At 41.7% G+C, this 8,685-nt stretch overlaps 1 protein-coding gene and 1 non-coding gene across 4 annotated transcripts in view; one reads left to right on the forward strand and one right to left on the reverse strand.

The window, feature by feature from the left end:
- Sik3 (SIK family kinase 3) overlaps positions 1-8,685 on the forward strand; it is a 260,504-nt gene that overhangs the window by 32,719 nt on the left and 219,100 nt on the right. The window lies entirely within an intron of this gene.
- Positions 7,636-7,767, reverse strand: LOC111818146. Its single transcript, XR_002822208.1, has one exon. It is a non-coding gene; the product is annotated as a small nucleolar RNA SNORA42/SNORA80 family (small nucleolar RNA).

Raw genomic sequence — 8,685 nt, forward strand, 5'->3', positions numbered from 1 at the left:
TAAAAAAAAATTATTTAATTTTTAGAGAAAGTACAGGGTCTGGGAAGATAGCTCAGTAGAATAAGTGCTTACCTGGCAAGCGCAAGGGCCTGAGTTTAATCCCCAGTTCTGAAAAAAAAAGTACAAATTAGGAGGGTTGGGGAGATGGCTCAGTAGAATAAGCGCTTCCCTGGCAAGCACAAGGGCCTGAGTTCAATCTCTGTTTCCGCCCCCCCAAAAAAGTACAAATTAAGATTACAACAAAAATATTTTCAAGTTTTTTTTTATTCTCTCTAAAATTAAAAGGAAACCCTATGTAGTTCTTGACATTTTTAGTTCTTGGTGACTTACCCTTTCTGTGAGTTACACTACCTTAAACCTAATTCCTATAGTTTAGTGCTTACTGATAAAATGTCTCACAGTATGGATTGTTTAGTTATACAATAATAATAATTACTTTTTGCATCACTGAGGATTGAATCAGGGCCTTTTTGCTCGGCTTACATCCCCAGCCCATTTTCGAGAAGATTTTACTAATCCTGAGTTGCCCATGCTGAGCTCAAAGCCGAGGTCCTCCGGGCTCAGCCTCCCACAGAATGGAAATGACCCGGCTGCACCAGGACGCCTGGTGAAGTGTGCCATTCTACCAGCCAAGAGTATTCAGTTCCTTAAGGGCAGAGTTTGCTGTTAGTTTCTGACCTGGTTAGTTAGTGTAGAGCCCAATGAGGGATCAAAGGTTTTGGTTCAGTCTGCCTGCTGAGTGTCATAGTTTCAAGTTTTGGGGGATCAGAAGAAGCAGTGGGTTTCAAGGTCTTGCTATATAATTCAGACTGGCCTTGAGCTCACTCTGTCACCTATGCCTGGCTTCAGAGATTATGCCTGATTTATTTATTTATTTATTTATTTATTTATAATCTCATCTGGGAGGTGGGGGATATAGCTCCGTGGTAGACCACATGCTTAAGAGGCATCAGGTCCTGGCTTCAATTCCCAGCTCCCAAATTCCTTCTAGTTGCCTCCTACCAGCTTGCTATCTGCTTTTGTTAAGCTGCCCCCAAAATGAATGAAAGGCACCCCCCTGAGTTGCTATCTGCATTTGTATTGTTTTCTGTGGAAGGGTTGGATGTGAGGTGACCAGTGAACAAGGATGGGGGGTGGGTGCATTTCCTAAGGAATGAGCTGAACTGCTGTGATCCTTTAGCACCGTGCTCTAATCCATTGCGCTTTTGCCCGTCACTGTGACTTAGTTACGAAGTGTTAAAAAGTAACTCACTCAGAAGGGAAGCTGACAGTATAATAGTTTAAAGCTGAGCTCCTTAGGAGTATGAATAAAAGCGGCAAATGCGCTAATGGCATTACTCACATTTATATGGTATTAGAGATGAAGCCTCTTCCTCAGTAGTAAGTGAATATGGCAGTTGAAGTGTAGAGGAAGGAAGCTCTGTAACTGAGGCACATGCTTTTCCGAATGTGCTGAGAGCTGAGGTAATGGCAGCCTTCAAGTGTTGGGAATTAGAGGGATGTTTTCCTTATTAAGAAGGGAGCAGGGGACACCGAAGGAAGGAAATAATCTGTCTACACCTAAAAATTAAGGTAAGTGTATGAAATTGAGGGGGTAAAAAAAACCATTCCCTGAAATAATCCTGGATCATGACTTAAGCAAAAATTACGTGATAATTAGAGAAATTCAAATACTGACTTAGTATGATATTAAAAATTATTTCAGGTGGAGTATGCATTGTGAGCTTCTTCTCTCTTTTATTTTTTTTTATTTTTTTTATTTATTTGAGAGAGAGAGAGTGAGAGAGGTGTGTGTGTGTGGCCAGCTCAGCCCACCGGGGGCGGGGCTGGCTGGCATGTGGCGCCGGGGGATTGAACCGCGGTCCCTGATGCTTTGCTAAGCTTGCTCTAAGTAGGTGCTCCAGACCACTGAGCCATCTCTCCAGCCCCTCTTCTCTCTTTTAAAGACAGGGTCTTTCTCTGTAGTTCAGGCTGACATTGAACTCACTATGAAGCTCAGCTGGCTTCAGCCTTTCAGTGATCCTCCTGCCTCAGCCTCCTGAGTGCTGGGATTACAGGCGTGTGCTTTTTGTGGTTGTATTGGAAAGAAAAAGTAGTTACCTTTTAGAAATACATTTTGAAGTGCATACAGATGGTAGGATGTGATGACTGAGCTCAGGAAGGAGTGGTCATGGTCAGAATGTAGGTGTGAAGGAGTGGCCATGTGTTTATTTGTAGTTGTCTGCATTGGCTGATGGTTACAATAGGCTCACTTTCTTTTTTTTTTTTTTTTTACTTTTGTGTGAATTTCTATAGTAATAACACAACTTACTCATTTCTACTTTGTTTGACTTCCAGAAAAACCACTGATTTGCTGGTACCATAGTCTTGTGTGCCATTTCCGTAATGTCATATGCATGGCTCATCCAGGATGTGCTGTTTTCAGTAACATCCTGTGTTTAAGATTCATTCATTGAGCTGGGTGTGGTGATGCACACCTGTGATATTAGCACTTGGGAGGCTAAGGCAGGAGGATTGTGGCAAGTTCAAGACCAGCCTGGGCTACAAAGTGAGTTAAAGGCCAGCCTGAACTGCATAGCAAGACCCTGTCTCAAAAAGACCAAAAAAAAAAAAAAAAAAAAGTCATTCCTTGAGCCGGGTACAGTGGCATACACCTGTACTCCCACTACTGGAGGGAGGCTGATGCAGGAGGATTGGTATGAGTTTGAGCCTGGCCTGGGCTGCAGAGTGAGTTTGAGGACAGCATGAGCTACATAGGGAAAAGGGAAAAAAAAAGGTTCATTTATGGTCTTGTTGTTGGTTGTAGATGTTTAGCTGTTGGTCATCACCCATGCGCAGGCTGTTCTTGACTCGGGCTCAGGCAAGTTCCCTGTCAGTTTCCTGAATGTGTAGCTGGGATTTTAGGCGGCCAGCCCCGTTGGTTTTGTTGCTGAGTAGTGTTACATTGTGTACATGCAGTAGCATTTGCTTAGCCATTCACCTGTTGAACATTTCAATTGTTTCTAGTTTGGGCCGTTAGAATAGTGTTACCATGTACTTGAAGGTAGAGCTTACCTAGAGGTATATTTTCATTTCTCTTAGGTAAATACTTTGGAGTGGAATGGGTGGGTCATATGTTTGGTAGGTTTATGTGTCACTTTTTTGTGTGTCTGTCTTTTTGAGACAGAGTATCACTGTGCAGTTCAGACTGGCCTTGAACTCACCTTGTAATGTAGGCTGCTTGAACTCAGATCTTCCTGCCTGCCCCAGACACCCCATATGCTGGGATTACAGGCATGTGCTATCCATGCCTGGCTATGTTTAATTGTGTGTGTGTGTGTGTGTGTGTGCGCGCGCGCGCGCAGGGTTTCACTACGCAGCTTGGACTAGCAGTGTTCCTCCAGATTTCTGCTTCCCTAGTGCTGGAATTACAGGCATGCGCCGCCAGGCCCAGACTCCATCACTGGCTTAGTGTGGGGGCGGGACCAGTGCTGCATGCAGTACCTGGGATCGAACCCTGGCCCCTGTGCTTACCTAAGCAAGTGCTTAGTCTGCTGAATTGTATTGCCAGCCCTTGTTTTAAGAAGCTGCCAAATTGTCTTCCACAGTGGCTGTACCATTTCACATTCTCCTTTAGTGTATGAAATGAGAGGTCTCCTTACAAAAAACTTTTTTTTGTGGAACTGGGGATTGAACTCAGGCCCTTGTGCTTACCAGGGAAGCGCTTATTCCACTGAGCTATCTCCCCGGCCCTAAAAAATTCTTAACAGTACTAATATGATGTCTTCTAAATTGTAACCATTGTAGCGTTGTGAAATGGTTCCTCATGGTTTTAATTTTCATTTCTCTAAAAACTGATGATATTGACATGCTTATTTATTATTATTTTTTCAATAGCAGCGTTAGAAGCAGAAATGGGGGGATATTAACTCTGAAGACAAAGTGAAGACGGAGGGCAGGGCAATGGGGAGCTTCTCAGACCTGAGATGGGAGCCTGAGACTATAGGGACTTGCTAGGGGCAGGGCTTGAGGGGCGGGCTCAGTGACCCACAAGGGGCGGCTTGGGGGCTCCCTTGTGTGGGCGGGAAAGGTAAAGGGAAGTTGTACCCAGGGCTGGAGTGGCGAAGGAGGAGGAAGTGGTCATTGGAGAGATATGCTGCTGTTTTGGGGATTCAGCCATGTTGGATCAGGGCTATGATGATTTAGCAGTTTGTACTTGGGCCGGAACCTATCATTTATCTTCTTTGGTGAAGTAGTTGTTGAAATTTTTTGTCTGCCTTACTTTTTTGTGGGGGAAGTTATGCTGGGGATGAAACCCAGTGTCTCAAGAATGTTAAGCATGCAGTTCTAGCTCTTTTTTTTTTTTTTTTAAATGTACTGGAAATCTCACTCAGGACCTTGAGCTTGCTAGGTAGGTGCTCTGCCGCTGAACTACCTCCCTGGCCCCTCCTTGCTCATTTTAAAAGGTTGGATTGTGCATATCGTAATGCCAGCATTCCGGGAGGTAGCAGCAGGGAATCAGCCTGGACATTATAGTGAAACCCTGTCTTAAAAACTGCTGGGTATGTATCAAAGGTCCTGGGTTCAACAGGGTGATAGGGAAGGGGGAGATTGAATTGTTTTCTTCCTCTTATTTTTTTAAAATTTTATTTATTTGGTACAGGGGCTTGCTATGCAGCTCTGACTCCAGTGATCCTCCTATCTCAGCCTCCCCAGCGCTGGGATTATAGGTGTGCCACATCCGATTTTGGTGGGCAGGATGCCACGCCTGGGGTTCTGGGGCCTGTATAGCATGTAGTACCCGGAATTGATCTCAGGTCCTTACACTTGCCAGGCAGGCATTTCCCCATCCCGTTTTCTTAATGAATTTTGAAAATTCTTTGTTTTTTGGATACAAGTCATTAGCATATGATAAACATTATCTGGCTGAAGAGCCAAGGCTTTTCTGACTCAGTATAAGATTTGTATTATTGTACCCTTTAGATTTTTTCGCTTTCAGATTTTCACACTAAGGAGGCAATACGATGTTGCACATGTGGGTCTGATTTATTTCATTTAACAACTATGTTCTCTAGTTGCATCCATTTACTGACAAAAGATTCAAATTTATTCTGCTTTATAGCTGAATAATACTTCACTGTGTAAAAATACCACATCTTCTTTATCCATGCTTCAGTTGATGGGCATCTGGGTTGTTTCCAGGATTTAGCTATGACAAATTACTGTGCTATAAATGTGGGTGCACATATATCGCTGTGGTGTGAGGTTTTCAGCTCTGGAAAAATCCCCCAAGAGGGGAATAGCTGGCTTGAATGGGACCTCCAGTCCTAGCTCTTGAAGGAATCTCCACTCTGATTCCCATAGTGGGTGTACCAGTCTGCACTCCCACCAGCAGTGGAGAAGGGTTCCTTTTTCTCCACAGCCTCTCCAACATTTGTTATTGGTTGACTTCTTGGTGTTCACCATTCTTTCTGGGGTGAGATGGAATCTCAGTGTTGTTTTAATTTGTATTTCTTAAATGACCAGTGATGGTTTGGACAACTGTACTGTGCATTTCTGCTGGTCTAGGGAAAAAAGCAGTTAATGCTTTAATTTGTTTTGTCTCCTTTTTTCAATTGTTTGTACTTTTTCTCTTAGTTCCTTAGACATTTCTTTTTTTTCTTCCAATTTTACATGCATATGTCTGGTAATGTGAATAAGTGGTTGGAAGCCAAAACTATGTGTTACAACAAATATTGTAAAATTCATATTACTTTGTTAAGTGAAATTCTGTATTGCTTGTAATTTTTTTGTTTTAATTTTAATTTGTACTCTTTAAAAAGTAAAAAAAAAAAAAAATTAAAAAAAATAAGATGTGGACGGTGGCTAGTCAGATGTGGTGGCCTATACCTGTAACCCCAGCACTCGGGAGGCTGAGGCCAGCCTGAGCTACAGGCGAGACCCTGTCTCAAAAAAAAAAAAAAAAAAAAAAAAGGGGGGGAGTGTACAATTTATATAGTGGTATAACATTATAGACAAAATTTATCTTTTTAAAGGTCATATACATACCTTAAACTTCATTAATTTATAAGATATGAAAACCTGGGACCGGGGAGATGGCTCAGTGGAATAAGTGCTTCTCTGGCAAGCGCAAGGGCCTGAGTTCAATCCCTGGTTCCGCCAAAAAAAAAAGCAACAACAAAAAAGACATGAAAACCTGCATATGCTGTCCTCTTGACAGTTTCTTTCTACTTACATCTTTCCTAAATCAGTCCAGAGGGATTGTTTACCTGTGAAAAAGTGAAATCAGGTCTCCTGGGAGGTTGTTTTGATTGCAGCGGTCTTGGCAGCTGACTGGAGATTGGTCGGGGAGACGGTCACTTGCAGTGGTTGTGAGTTCAGGTGCTCAGAAGCCAGATACTGTAGGGAGCACACATGTGGTACTTGCATGGAGGGGCTGCCCCGCCTGTCAGTGCTGCCGGGCTGCAGGCTTGTGCCTCTACACTTGGAAGCTGAACAGGTCTAAGTGCCACCTTGTAGGAAACCTATAGAGCTATTTTCGGATTTACCTAGGACGAAGCTTGATAGTCTGACTTCAGCAAAAAGGAACCACATTATGTGCTTAGAGTTGTGTATCTATCTCTCTCTATTTTTTTATCCTGTCTTACATGTCTTATGTCATAGTCACTTGTTTCCTGTAGTTTCTAAACTAGTTCAGTAAATTAAATTGGTAGCACAGTTACCTATACAAGATTGTCCTGCTGAGTGTGTGAAAAATTTTCTGGAAAAACCCTTCCTTTGGCAGTCTTCTTCAGGGTATAGTTTTTCCACACTTAGCTGTTTGGGGGCTGAAGACTGTACTTAGTCAGAAGTGACAAATGGCTAACACACACACACACACACACACACACACACCCAAAAAAACCCACCCAAAAAACCTTTCCTCCAGTTTGGTTAGTGACTGAGAAATGATTCAGAATTGAAGTGAATTTTAAGTTGCTATATTTTCTTTTTTTTTTTTAAAGGAGTATTGCAACTTTATTCCTTTTTATTTTTTTATTATTATTATTATTTTTTATTTATTTATTTATGTGTGTGTGTGTGTGTGTGGCCAGCTCAGCCCACCAGGGGGCGGCGCTGGCTGGCATGCAGTGCTGGGGGATTGAACCGCGGTCCCTGTGCTTTGCTAAGCTTGTTCTAAGTAGGTGCTTTAGAACACTGAGCCATCTCACCAGCCCCTGTTAAATATTTTTGACAGGGTTAGTCAGCTCAAGTTTGAACTGGAGCAGAGTGTTGTCAGGGCCCTCAGAGATTGAATTTGGTTGTCCGTGTTGTGGAGATGACAGCGTTTTTACCTCAAGAATTCTTAGGGAAATTTTGATCACATGAGAAATTATTTTCCAAATGTCATAGTATTTTGGGGCCTGGTAATTGATTGTCAGGGGAACATGAGGAAGCTTGTGGCTTCTATTGAAAATATTATTCTGCTGAAATATTATCTCTTTGTGTTTTTCTGAAAACATATAGTTCTTCATGTATATGTATGTATACATATATGCATGCAATATAACATCTTAAATGTGCTAAATATTTTATGTAGGCGAGTTAACTGCAGTGTACCCAATTGAAGAATTATCTGATTATTATTATTATTATTATTATTTTTTTTCCTGTGCACACTGTGCCGCCCCCTTCAGTGCTCTCAGCCCACAGCAGAGGCCGGGCAATGGTTCGAGGCGCACTTTGCTCTTGCATGGCACACTATGGAAGGCCCACGTGGACGGGCCCACCATAAATCCATCACCATGCTCTATCTGATTATTTGTAATGGATAAGTTGTGTAACATTTTCATATCTTAAAATGTTTTTTAGATCAATCTTCAAGTGAAATACTATTTTCAAAATAAAATTATACAGAAAGAAATAGCACCCGGTATTTTTGTATAAATATGTTCATTGTAAAACTTTCAGTTTAATACTGACAGAAACCTGTGGTGTCCCTTGCCGCATTTCCCATTTTACCTTCTAGAAATAACTGCTGTCATCATTTGGTGCGAGTTCTTCATACCCTTTCTGAGCACATATAGTCTTAGTAGATTTTGGGGGGGGGGGTTGGTTTGATTCTAGTGCATCTTTTGAAATCCAGTCTCTCAGTCACATGAATATATAAAATTTATTTCATTCCTCCACTCCTGTTTTCTGTTAGACTTTCTTTTTTTCTTTGTACCATCAGGAATTGAATCAGGCCTTTGTATTGAGCTACACCCCCAACCTTTATTTGTTTTGAGATAGGATCTTGCCAAGTCTGTTGTCCAGGTTGTACTGGAATTTGAGATCTTCCTGCCTCAGTCTCCTAGAGTGTTGAGATTACAGAGGTGCGCCACCATGCTTGCCTTCTGTTAGGTTTTTAAAAATGTATATGACGTTTAAAAGAAATCATTTTTGGTTATTAGTCTTTATTTTATTTTTTTGGTTATTAGTATTTTTAAGGTATTTTCTTAGGATGAATGTGCCCTTTTGTCACAGAAGCCTTTTTCATTTTTTAAATGTAGTTATGATTTCTCAGATTTATGTTATGTTTAGGAATTACTTTTTTTATTTTTTATTTTTTTGTTGGAACTGGGGATTGAACTCAGGCCCTTGCGTTTGCCAGGGAAGCGCTTATTCCTCTGAGCCATCTCCCCAGCCCCAGAATTAAGTTTGAACCTCAACATTTTATTTATTTAT

The sequence above is a fragment of the Octodon degus genome, unplaced genomic scaffold, assembly GCF_000260255.1.
Source record: "Octodon degus isolate 3935 unplaced genomic scaffold, OctDeg1.0 scaffold00080, whole genome shotgun sequence".
In the NCBI taxonomy this organism is placed as follows: Eukaryota; Metazoa; Chordata; class Mammalia; order Rodentia; family Octodontidae; genus Octodon; species Octodon degus.